Raw genomic sequence first — 12648 nt, 5'->3', positions numbered from 1 at the left:
CATCCTGGAGAGTGGACACAGGGGTTTAACACATAGAATGGGAAGAGATGAACAGAGCTGTTTTAATGCTGTTAAGGAATCATTAATTTGATATAAATAGAAGATGGACTTTGTACAAGGCACAAATGATTGAATGGTAGCAGGCCACCAAATGAGTTCTTATCCAAGTCTCTCATCTTTAAATCAACATGCTGCCCACCTAGATTTCCCTCTAGACCACCAGTGACCCCACACCCACCCTAAGACACAGATGAGATGTTAGTGAGCATTCACTCAGCCATATGTTCAGAAAACACCTGTCCAGTGTGAATCTCCAAAGAAGACCCTAGGGCATGACTCTGCTGATGAGCCCTTCAGAAATAAATGGTGATCTCTCATCAATGATGCCAAAAGGGAGACTTAAAATTTCAACATAGAGAACATATTTGTAAGACACATTAAAGGATTTGTATCCAAACTATGAAAGATCTCTCAAAACACAGTAATAAAACATACAATCCAGTTTTAAAATGGATAATAAATGTAAACCTATCTTTCATAAAGGGATAGATGGTCAGTAGCTTATAAAAAGCTGCTCTGCCTTATTGGTCATTAGAGGAAAGCAAATTAAAATCACAACATAATGCTACATGTCTGTCAGAATGTCTAAAATGAATTTTTTTGGGGGGTGGGGGTAATGGAGATATAACCCAGGGATGCTTACCACTGAGCTACATCCCCAACCCTTTTTACTTTGAGCCTGGATCTTGCTGAGGGCCTCGCTAAGTTGCTGAGACCGACCTCAAACTTGCAATCCCCTTCCTGCACCTCCCAAATCTCTGGGATTCCAGGCGTGCTCTGCCATGCCCAACCAAATGGGTAAAACTTTAGAAACCTGATGGACCCAAGTGCTGAGAAGCATGCAGAGCAGCTAGAACTCTCATACATTGCTCATGGGCATGCAAAATGATGCAAATTCTTTGGAAAACAATTTGACATTTTCTTATAAAGTTAAACATATCACCAGACAACCCAGCAGTCCCACTCTCAGGAGTTTACCCAGGAGAAATGAAGGTGTTTGTGTGCACAAAGACATATTCATAAGTATTTATAACAACTTTTATCCTAATCAAAAACTGGAAACCACCCAGATGTCCTTCAGCTTGTGACTAGATAAAACCACCTGTGGTATAGTCATATAGCAGAATACTACTCAGCAATGAAAGTGTGAGGGATTTAGTGATATGATGCAGACTAGTCTGCAGTGCTTTCTGCCAACTGAGAGAAACCAGACTCTCATGGTTACATACTGTATGTTCACACTTAAATAACATTCTAGAGAAGGCAAAACTGCAGGGATAAAAATGCATCAGTATTTGCCTGGTGTTGGGGTATATGTACAAAAAGACAGGCAAGGGAAACTTTGGAGGTAATGAAAAATCCAGATTGTGGTGGTGATTATATGTGGTCTAAGTTAAAACAATCTGCACATTTTATTGCTTTTATGTTTTTTTTTTTTTTGGTTTTTGGTTTTGGTACTGGGAGTTGAACCCAGGGGTGTTTTCCGAACCTTTTTTTTTTTTTTTTTTGAGACAGTGTCTCATTGAGTTGCTGAAGCTGGCCTCAAACTTGGGATTCTCCTGCCTCAGCCTCTGGGGTCTAATCTACTCAACTTAAATGTGAATTTTACTGCAAAGTATTATCTCAGCCAGTCACAGTTGCATACATCTATAATCCCAGTTTCTTGGGAGGCTGAGGCAGGAGGATCACAAGTTCAAGTCCAGCCAGGTCACCTTAGGGAAACCCTTTCTCAAAAATAAATAAAGAAATCAAAAAGGGCTGGGGACATAACTCAGTGGTAGAGCACTTACCTAGCATGCACAAGTCCCTGAGTTTGAAGAAAGGGGAAAAACAAACAAAAAAAAAAACTGGAAGCAAATGTCCATCAACAAGGAAAGGTTAAATAAACTTTGGTCTGTTATGGAATGTCTACTACAGTTTAAAAGAATAAAATAGATTAACGTATACTGACATGGAAAAATTTCCCTGTGCTTACGTATAGAGAGCAAGTTTCAAAACTTAATAGTGAAATCCTGGGCTGGGGTTGTAGCTCAGTGGTAGAGCACTTGCCTATCACCTGAGGCACTGGGTTCGATCCTCAGCACCACATAAAACTAAAATAAAAGTATTGTGTTCATCTACAATGACAACAAAAATTTTTTAAAAAATAGTGAAGTCCTGTTTATAGTAATAAAAACAAAACTTCTATTTTTATATGAGCATCAGTGTATATAAACACAAAGGAAGACTTCAAGAAACACCCAGACTTACTTGCTAGGAATTTTCCTTTAATGAAGTAAATGAACTACTTAAGGCTATTCTAAAAAATACATGCAGCCCCATTTCTACTTTACTGGGCTTTTAGGATTAGAACACATCTGAAATCCTGCCATCAAGGAAGAATCATTTCCTAGAGGACTAAATGTGGGTGAGGGAGATGGACATGGCCCATCAGACATACAGTGTTTGCATCCTGAGCTCCACACAACCCAGGAGTCTACAAATGGCTCCTGTCAGGAAATGTTGTGGGAGAAGCCAGTAAGGTTCTGTTTAAGGCATCACTGCTCTGATCTTGCCCCCTCTGTTGCCTTGACAAATTCCTCTAGGGTTACTCTTGGTAAATTCCTTCTCCCAAAGGGAGGAAAGTTCCTGGTCCATACAGCAGAGGCCACAAAAAGCCATCAATGGAGTGAGGCACTATACGTCTAGGTTATATTTGGGATGTGAGTGTCCCCGAGGAAAGAGAAACTCATCTCTCTTTGATGATTTGGCAAACATTTCAGAAGGCAATCTTGAGTAAATACTTAACTGCTATAGTAGGAGAAGATGAAATATGGGGGTTTTAAAGCAGAGAATACCCAAGGCAAGTTCCTGATCCTGTCACAGTAGAACTGGAAAGGCTAAAGCTTGAGCTCAGGCTGATGCGGCTTTTGCAAAATTGCTAGCCCACAACATCCTGTGAACAAGGAACCTCCTTCCCACGGGAGCCAGGGATCTGAGAGGAGGAGAGGAGGGCGGGTGCTAGCCTTGCCGTAAACTCCGCCAGAGGACTTCGTCACAGGAAAGCAGGATAGCTACACACACAATGAAAGAAGGACCAAGCAGCAAGAGGCTTTTCCTGTTCAATTGCAACTTTTGGAGGGAGTGAGTCATTACTCTCCAAGCTTTCTATCCTTTACGAAAATAAAACTCTTCACCACCTTCAGGATAACACTGGCAAGTGGAGCCTTAGCAGCGTCAGCCAGCCAGCTCTGAGATCACATTGACTTAACCACCTACACCAAGGTTCATGCGAAAGCCCCACAAGCCTTAGCCTGTGAGCTTAGTAAATTGAATCATTCTCACAGGTGGATTTCTCGAGTTGCATATGTTGATGTTGCAAATAGATACCAAGGAATCAGCTAGTAAAGGACAGAAAAGAAAAACAGGATCTTTTTGTTTGTTTTATGTGGCAATGTCTTGGCTATGTTGTGCATGCTGACCTTGAACTCCTGAGCTCAAGCAATCCCACCTCAGTCTCCTGGATAGCTGGGACTATAGGCATGTTCTCCCCCCACCCACCACCTTTCCCTTGCTGGGAATGGAACTTGTACATGCAACGCTCACACTCTACCACTGATCTACATCCCCTGCCAATGGCATTATTTCATCTGAGTTCTTTAAAAATAAAAAGAACTTTTCAGTTGGGCTCAATTGGTTGATTTCCTCCTGGAAAAAAAAAAATAGTGTGTGTATGTTTCAAGGGTGGAGTATCACATGCGCTAGAAAAGAAGCCAGGACATTAGAGCCAGTGTTTCACATTCTCCATCATAGCTAGCATTTGTGCTGGGTGTTTTTAGATAATAATTGTCACCAGTGACATGATGAAGAAACTTCCTGGTTTAGGAGAAGTGATTGGTGAGAGGCTGGTAAACAGCAAAGATAATGTCTGACGTCCCTCTGACTTTTAAGATTCTCTGATTTTAAACCATGGGCCTGTCTGGAAAGGAGTTTGCTCTATTGTCTTCTCACATGGCAGGGGCCATCTGTGCACACAGGCTCAGTTTTACATATCGACAACTCTCTGTAATCAGGAGGCAGGCACCAGATAGGCATGTGTGTTCTAGGAAATGACAGTTCCCTGTGTGGCATCACCTGCCCCTTCTGCAGGCCCACATGCTTCTGTGTCCTTTTGCATGCCCCTGCCCCCAATTCTTGCGTCTTATCGCTCAATATTTCCTTGGCTCCATCCTACTCAGGACTCTTCAGTTGTAAGAAAGAAGTCATTCCAAGATAGGAGACCCAGTCGTCCTAGAGACTGGCCCACCCTCTCCAGGCCTCATGATCTCTGCCTTTGGCCTGCCTCTGTGCAGCTGCTTCATCCTATGCTCTGCAGATTGACTTCTTTGATGCCATGTGGTCTGTTTCCCCATAACTCAGTGTGCACTTTGATTTGTCTTGACAAGGTGCCAGCCCTAGCCTCAATTTCACATGACTTCAGTTATTCTTCTCCACGGTTAACTGATTCTCATTCAGGGTCCCATCTCCAGATCTTCCAGAATAGTATGCTGCCCATCTAGGGTCAGGTGTTCACCCAATCTGATTATTAGGGAAATAGTAGGGTACAGAAGGGTGACAGAAACCCCCTCTAGCAGTAGTAGGAAGGTTTCCCATGGAAGCATTTGTGTCTAGCTGAGTACTTCAGCAACAGACCAGTGTCCTCCAAGTGCGTCAGTTGTTCAGGAGTGCACATCTGGAAACGTAACACTTCCATGGTCATCTTTCCATTGCATTCTGCTCTGGTAAGAGTCTGTGCCTAGGTCTGAGTTCCGCAACTAAGGAGATGGTAAGAGCACTGAGGAAAAGACTCGCTACAGATCTCAAGTAACGATGAAATTATGGGGAGTCTAGAAGTCCTGATTGCCATGTAAAGATAAAAGAACAGCATATGCAACCAATAGAAGAGTAGATCATATGTAAATTCAGCTCTATGAAGGAGTTATCTGTTGGATGCATAAGAACCAAAGTTGCAGTGAGAGCAACAGTAATACACCATTGAAACACACTATTAGTAGCAGTTTCAATTATTCAACCCCCATTTCTGACAAGGTTAAGGTAATGCTTGCACTCACATTGCTGGTGTACACGGACAGCGCTTTCAGCATCTCACAAAATTGACAACTGTTTCTATCCCTTTTGTATAGACACAGAGGCAAAGGCACCATGTTCACAACACACCAGCTGCTGGTTGAACTGGGGCCCGGATGCCCACACTAGGAACATCGGAGTCATGGGAGTAAGGATGGGGTGAAGTGCAGACTGCCAGGCCCTATCTGAGAGCAACTGAGACACATCTTTTGGGAGGGGTTCCCAGCTCTGTATTTTTATAAAGCTCCACAGATATTTCTGATGATCATTCAGGACTAAAAGCAGTAAAACTTTTTATTTTTGACTGGAAAACATAAAAAGACTGTTTTGTTGATTGTTTTCCTGGTCATGACCAGCTTGTAGGAAAGAACAAGACTTTCCTGAAAAAGCACAGTGGCATCTCACCTATTCCACATCATACCACACTCCACCCTGAGAATTCAAGAGTGAATTCACACTGACAGTGTGAATCTGGATGCCTTAATAGGCCTCCCAGTTGTCATCTGAAAACCAAAGATGAGAACAGATGTTCCTGCTTGGGCTTATGATGGGGTTACATCCAGATTAAATTCATCACCAGCTGAAAATACTGTTACATCAAAAAGGCATGTAATCAGAGCTGGGCATAGTGGCGCATGCCTATAATCCCAGCAACTCGGGAGGCTGAGGCAAGAGAATTGCGAGTTCAAAGCCAGCCTCAGCAACTTAGGCCCTAAACAATTCAGTGAGGCCCTGTCTCTAAATAAAAATATTAAAAAGGTCTGGGATGTGGCTCAGTGGTTAAGCACCCCTGAGTTTAATCCCTAGAACAACAACAAAAAAAAAAGACATGTAATCCACCCAACCTACTGGACTTCATAGCATAGCTTAACACCATAGAGTGTTAGCCCTCTATCCTTAGGAGTGTGTGACTGACGGCCACTGCCCAGCACCATACTGCATATCACTAACCCAGGAAAAAAATCCCAATTCAAAATTCAAAAGTATGGTTTCTTCTGAGTTCATACTGCTTTCACACCCTTTTAAAGTAAAAAATTCACTAGGTCCAGCCAACATAATTCAGGATGATCCTGTACCCATTCCCAACAGTGGCTGGGGAGGTATGTGAGAGGAGTGTTAAGTGGCTTCACTCACTGCTGTCACATAGATGTTCAGTAATGTTTATTGTGGTGTCTACTTTCAGAGCTTCTGTCAAGGGAACCTGCATTCACACTTTTTCATTTCTAGCCACTTCACAGGAGATGGCCAAAAAGCCATTAACGGGTGAAAAGCCAAGGACCATGGAAATCTGATATTGATTTATGGCAATTGTCTTTCACAAACAGACCAAATAATGACTTCTGTTTAGGATGAAACAAATAATGACTGGCTATGGCCAATCCTTGATAACTGGTTTAGAGCCTTGTGAGTTAAGGGACTCCAAGGCCAGATTTTCTCACCCAAGGCAACCAGAGCCACCAACCCAGTTTTCTCAGCCCCTGCCAAGCCAACCCTGCTTCCCCCACCTCTTATGTTTTCCTGATTGTGTTCCTTTGTGGTATGAATGTCCCAGAAGGAAAAATGGAGAGGAGAAAGTATTTGTTGTCCCAGTATATGTGACAATCCTTCAAAACACCAGTCAGCTGGGACCATAGTTCCCCTGGTCCCTTCTTTCACAGTATCTACTCCAGTGTCCTTGCCCTTCAAAGTCTGACTTCTGCATCTGAGGACATAATAAGTGTACTGGGAGTAAGTGAAGCACATGCCTCTACATAGTCACTCCTAGGAAAGCAGGCACTTCCAGTCACACCATTAGGTCCTCTGCACTTTGGGGGTTCATGTCAGCAAAAAAAAAAAAAGTATGAGTGTATGTATGATGCTCAGAGTTCTCCCCAGGAATGTACCTTCACATGACACAAGGAGAGATTTCTGAACTGGTGATCCCCTCACCTCATAGGATCACAAGGACTCTAGGCACATTTTGTTGTGGTCCAACAGTTGGTATCTGTCCTAATCCACTCAGCTGTTATGACAAAGTGCCATAGACTGGATAGTTTATAAACAACAAAGTTCTTACAGTTCTGGAAACCAGAAGTCCACAATCTAGGTGCCATCATGGTTGGTTGTGATGAGGTTCTTCTAAATTTGTGAACTGCATATTTCTCTTTATGCCCTCAGATGTAGGAAAGAGGGCAAGAGAGCTATCTGGGGTCCTTTCATAAGGACACTGATCCCATTCCTGGAGACTCCCCCCTCAAAACCTTATCTTACAAAACCCCACTTCCTAATGTCAACTTGAGGGTAAGGATTTCAACATGAATTTAGGGGCAACATAAACTTTGACTTTGTGTCAGTGGGTTTCTCGTACCTTAAAGGAGCTTGATGTGAGAACTTACTCTTTTTTTTTTTTTAATGTTGGATAAACCTTATTTTGAAAACAACTATTTGCTGTCTTTTATCCTCAGCTGAAATGAATGCACATCTCTGTTATTTTTCAAAGTAGAGGCTACACCTACACAGGATCTACTTTTGGGCTTGGAAGAGGGTGGTTAATGCCACAGCTCACGAAGACTGACTTGCCAATTTAATTTAAATTGGGTTGAATAGCTGTTCTAGCATTGGAGCTAAAATAATTTGGACTGACCTTGAGCTTGGATGGTGAAGAATAGTATCATACAGGTGAGAATGAACAGCAGGGTTAGCCAGCAGCTGTCTTTCTAAGCATCACTTTCAGCTATCCCACAAAAGGATTTTCAGATGCTTCATCAGTCAGACCTGCAGGAGCTTCATCTAGTTTTTCTGGCACCTGACACTTTTCTCTCACTTGGCTTCAGGGAGACTGGATAATGGTTGAAGAAAGAACTCCTTCTAGACTTGGGAGGGAGGGTGGGGGAGATGGATGCACTAAACCAAGAATTAGTGATCACCATAAGGCGTGTGTAAAGAGAAGCCTGGTGTCTCACAACCTTACTGTTTGGTTCCAGCTCCAATGTCCAAAATTTGAAAGAAATTAGACCTAAAGAAATCAGACCGGAAATAATCAATTTAGTGACTCCTGCAAACCTAAGTCCTATTTGTACTACTGCAGTTTATCATGTATAAGCAATGTGAACCATATTTATTCTCAGAAAAAAAAAATGAGATCACCCAAAACCTCCTGTATGGAAGAATGGAGTTATAGTTAGGGGCAGAGACTCTGAGCAGAAACAGTGGCTCGGATTTCAGCCGCACAGGGGCAGCCTCTATTTCTCTGAGTTTTCCTCTTTTTTAAAGGGTACAATTAAATTGCCTACCCTAGAAAGGCATTGTAAGGGCTAAAGCATAAGCCGTAAAGTAATATGCCAATGTTAATTGTTATTTATTGTTATTAGTGTGAGTCCTTTGGGTTGCAAATGACAAACTAGCTTAAGTAACATATAGAATCTGTCTGCCTGATGGATCCTTATTATATTAAGGCTGAATAATGCAAAGATGTAGTTTCTAGGTATGCTAATCAGCTTTGTCACTGTGACCAAAATACCTAATGGGATCAACTCAGAGGAGGAAAAAAGTTTATTTGGGGCTCACAATTTCAGAGGTTCAGTCCATGGCCAGCCAATTCCATCACTTTGGTTCTGGTGGGCAGAATACCTTGGTGGAAAGGCAGCAGTGGAGAGAAGCTGTGCATCTCAGGGCAGCAGGAAAGCAGAGAGAGCAAGGGGAAAGGGACCATAGGGAGATTCACCCTTCCAGGGCACGCTTCCAGTGACCCACTTCCTCCAGCCACACCCCACCTACCTACCGTTACCACCCAGTTAGTCCATTTAATCTAGGATGGACTGATTAGGTTATAGCTTCCAAATCTCACCTGACATTCCTGAATTAACACAGGAGCTTTTGGGGGACAGTAAAGAACTGATTTCTGTGCTTCCTGAAACTGCCCATCCTGAGATTGATTTGATGCAAGCACTGAGCTGAAAGAACCTACAGGCCTGACAGCATATCCCCTTCAGTCTCAACAAGCTCCAGGCTTCGAGAGTTCAACCCTACTCAGCGGGGTCACTCTGCTAGCAAATGTACTCTGCAGGAAGGAGACTTGGGAGTAATCTTGCTAACATTCTAAATTTCTTTAAGAAATGGTACCAGAGCCGTCTGTGGTGGCACACAACTGTGATTCCCAGATACTTGGGAAATTGAAGCAGGAGGATCATTTGAGCCAGGGCAATTGAGGCCAGCTTTGGAGATATAATGAAACCCCTATCTTAAAAGAAAAAAGAATGAAAAGAAAAGGAGAAAAAAGAAGTAGCACTAAAGTGACAAAATTATACAGGGAGACATAAGAATTATGAAACAGGGCACTGCTGAGACCCATAGGCCTTTGGGGATAATTCAGGTACTGAGAACTGCTCTTAGGATCAGAAGGCCTGACCGGACAGGCTGGGAACACAGGGGAAAACACTTTGCTGCCACATGGGAAGACCACAGATGTGTGTCACTCTCTACTAAGCTATGAGCAACTCCTACCAACCTAGAATTTGAAATTAGCTTTCATTCCCTTTATTTAGTGCAATGCTCCACACACCAAGAGATGTTTGATAAAGACTTGCCAAATGAATACGCTGATAATTAACAAAGTTGAGAACTAATGTGAAAATGGACCAGAAGGGCAGAACAAAAATGTTCTGAAGGAAGGAATGGCTGAGTTAATAATACACATGTAGAAGAAGAAGAAAGATCCAAAATGAAGTCATGTTTTTTATTTGCTTATATATACAGGGAAGCATTGACCATTTCCAGGCAGACATAATTTGCTTAACTGCACTCAGGGCAGTAAAGTTAGATGTGGCAAGTAGGGGCTGGAGGTCTGGAGTTGGCAGTGAGTGGTGGAGGTGACAGTTCTGGGAACTGGGGAGAGGAGCCAGAGGAGGACAATGGAAGGAGTAAGGTTGAGGACTTCGACTGGCAGTAAACAGAAGCTGTGAACTAGATGGCTGCCAGTTGTAGGTGATGATGATGTTGTCTTTAATTGGAGATTCCGGAACCCCGGGGCCCAGAGGAAACAGAGTGGAAATACTCCTGCATTCCCCTTCTGGAAGGTCTCCTGGGATCACACACACACACACACACACACACACACACACACACACACACACACTTCATTCCAACATGCAGAGCTCTGCACAGGAGTGATGTTCACACCCCTCTTCAGCCCCAGAGCACTGCAGATGCATTTCTGGGAAGAGCAAACCTTTTCTCCCTTAGCTCAGCTTGAAGAACTGGCCTGCTGTGTTTCCTAGGTGAGGGAGTTTAGGAGTCTCAGGCAGATTTAGATGTTAAAATGCAGTTTAGTTCTTAGCCCTTGTAGAAGGCTAATTATTCTCTTTGTTGGAAGAAACTGAGGTCCTCTGCAGGGAGATGAGTCTTTCCCAGCTGCCTGCCCATCAGTCTCTGAGCTAAAAGAATTAGTCTGACACTCTGAGCAGGGGTGGGCAGCACACTGGGAAGGCCCAGGGCTGTGCAGACTGTGGGCAGCCTAGGGCAGAAGGCCTGGCAGGGCTCACTGGCCATGATCTTGCTTCAGGCCAGGCCCAAGGCCTAGACAGAACCCCTTCCTCTCTCCCTCTGCTCCCTTCCTAGCCCTGGGTCTATGTCTAGCTCCTCAGAACTTTCTCCCTCTGTGTCTGTCTCAAACTTCTATTTTTCCCCTAGAGGAGCCCCAGTTTCCGCTCCTCTTCCCAGCTTCTCTCCCAGGATCATGTTAGTCCCCGAGTTCGGCTGCATGGAGGAACTCCCCACCTGGGACCTCTACCCATGGGAGCTTACTAGGATATGCTCTTTAACTTTTTAATTGATTTCTTCATCCTGCCAGTCATGTCTGGTCAATCAAGGTGTCACCTGTATATCAGGTGCAGAGGCAGGCTTAGGCAGCTGGATGCTTGATCCAGGAGGTCCACGCCAGACTGGGCAACATAGTAACATTTCTTAAGGGAAAAAAAAGGGGGGGATATAGTTCTGTCTTACTTTGTTTATAGTTCTATAACAAAATACCTGAGACTGGATAGTTTATAAATAATAGTGTTATGGTGAGATTGCAATAAATCATCAAGTCGATCTTAAAGTAGGAAACGGAACCATCTTTCTTCAGCAGCCGGTGGGTCCCCAGCTGGCAGGATGAGGGCAGACTTCAAGTCTACACTCCTCGACCCCTTCCAAGGGTTAGAGTAGACATTTATAGTCCAAAAGCACATTAATCATAAGTGGCTGTCGCTATGATTCAGAACTACAAACAAACATCATGAGATCTAGAATATAAGCAGAAGGGAAAGTGGGTCATAACGACCCTAGTTGAGTACAAGTTAAAGAATGGTTACTAACATGTAGCAAACATTCTCTGACAGGGTACATTGTCCAAGAAAAAAGGGGAACCAAAAGGAGAACAATTTTACATTGTATAAAAAGAACAGAAACATTTGCATTTCTAAGCAAGGTGTGCTAAGCAGGATCAGGTCGGCAGAGGTGGAGAAGCATTTCTTACGTAACATGGAGTCTCAGGGTAAAATGGCGTCTGGTCATTGCCCATATATCCTGGCCTATAACAATAGAAATTTATTTCCCACACTTTTGGAGGCCAAAAGTCCAAGATCAAGGTGCCAGCAGGATCAGTGCCTGACTACTGTCTTCAAGACACATCCTGTGGTTGTCCTCATATGGCAGAAGAGCAGAAGATCCAGAAGGGTCTCAGCCAGTGTCCTTCAGCACTCTGCCCCCATCAGTCACTTCCTAGAAGGCACACCTCCTAATAACACCACAAGGGGTTAAATTTCAACATGAGTTTTGGAAGGGGCACATTCAAATCATAGCAATGCCCACTATAGGAACTTGAGACAGTATAGACAGGTGTGATAAAGGCAGAACAAAAATCACCTGTGGTATAAACAGTAGTTCAGTCTCTTCAGAGACCTTGGGTCTGAGTTTCATTCTGGGCTCTGCAGCTTGCAGTACCTGTGTAACCTCAAAGCTGTTACCTCCCCTCCCTACACCTGAGCTTCCTGCCTGCATCATAGTGACATTTGCATCTAGTAGCATTGTCTGAGGATGTGTGCTGCAAATAGGGCACAACAAATGATAGGCAGGGGTCTCAACTAAGTGGTAACTGTGCTTAGATGTCCAATACTTGGAGCAACTTCTGTTACTATTGCCCCTTGCTGTCTCTGCAAGCCCCAGGAAGGTCTCCCCTGCAGGATGTAGCAACTCAACCACCAGCTGGCTGTCTACTTGTTACAGAGGCCTTCAGCCTAAGCTGCAGCTTATGATGCCTTGGGAGTTGTTTGAACAAGCTCCCAGTCAAAGCTGGACTTGTAGGATTTGTGTCCCACAGTGCTGGTGGCTTCCCTGAGGACAGATTGGTCCTGGGGATCCTTTCCCCTGCTCATTCTCACTAACCACTGTGCTTCATGTCAGTCCCTCAGTGAATCTTTCTGATTCACTCACCTGGCCTTTCCCCAGACCTCCAGCCTTTTACTC

This window comes from Sciurus carolinensis, chromosome 5 (genome assembly GCF_902686445.1).
Source record: "Sciurus carolinensis chromosome 5, mSciCar1.2, whole genome shotgun sequence".
Classification (NCBI taxonomy): Eukaryota; Metazoa; Chordata; class Mammalia; order Rodentia; family Sciuridae; genus Sciurus; species Sciurus carolinensis.
The sequence above is the reverse complement of the archived record's forward strand: the minus strand, read 5'-3'. Positions refer to the sequence as shown.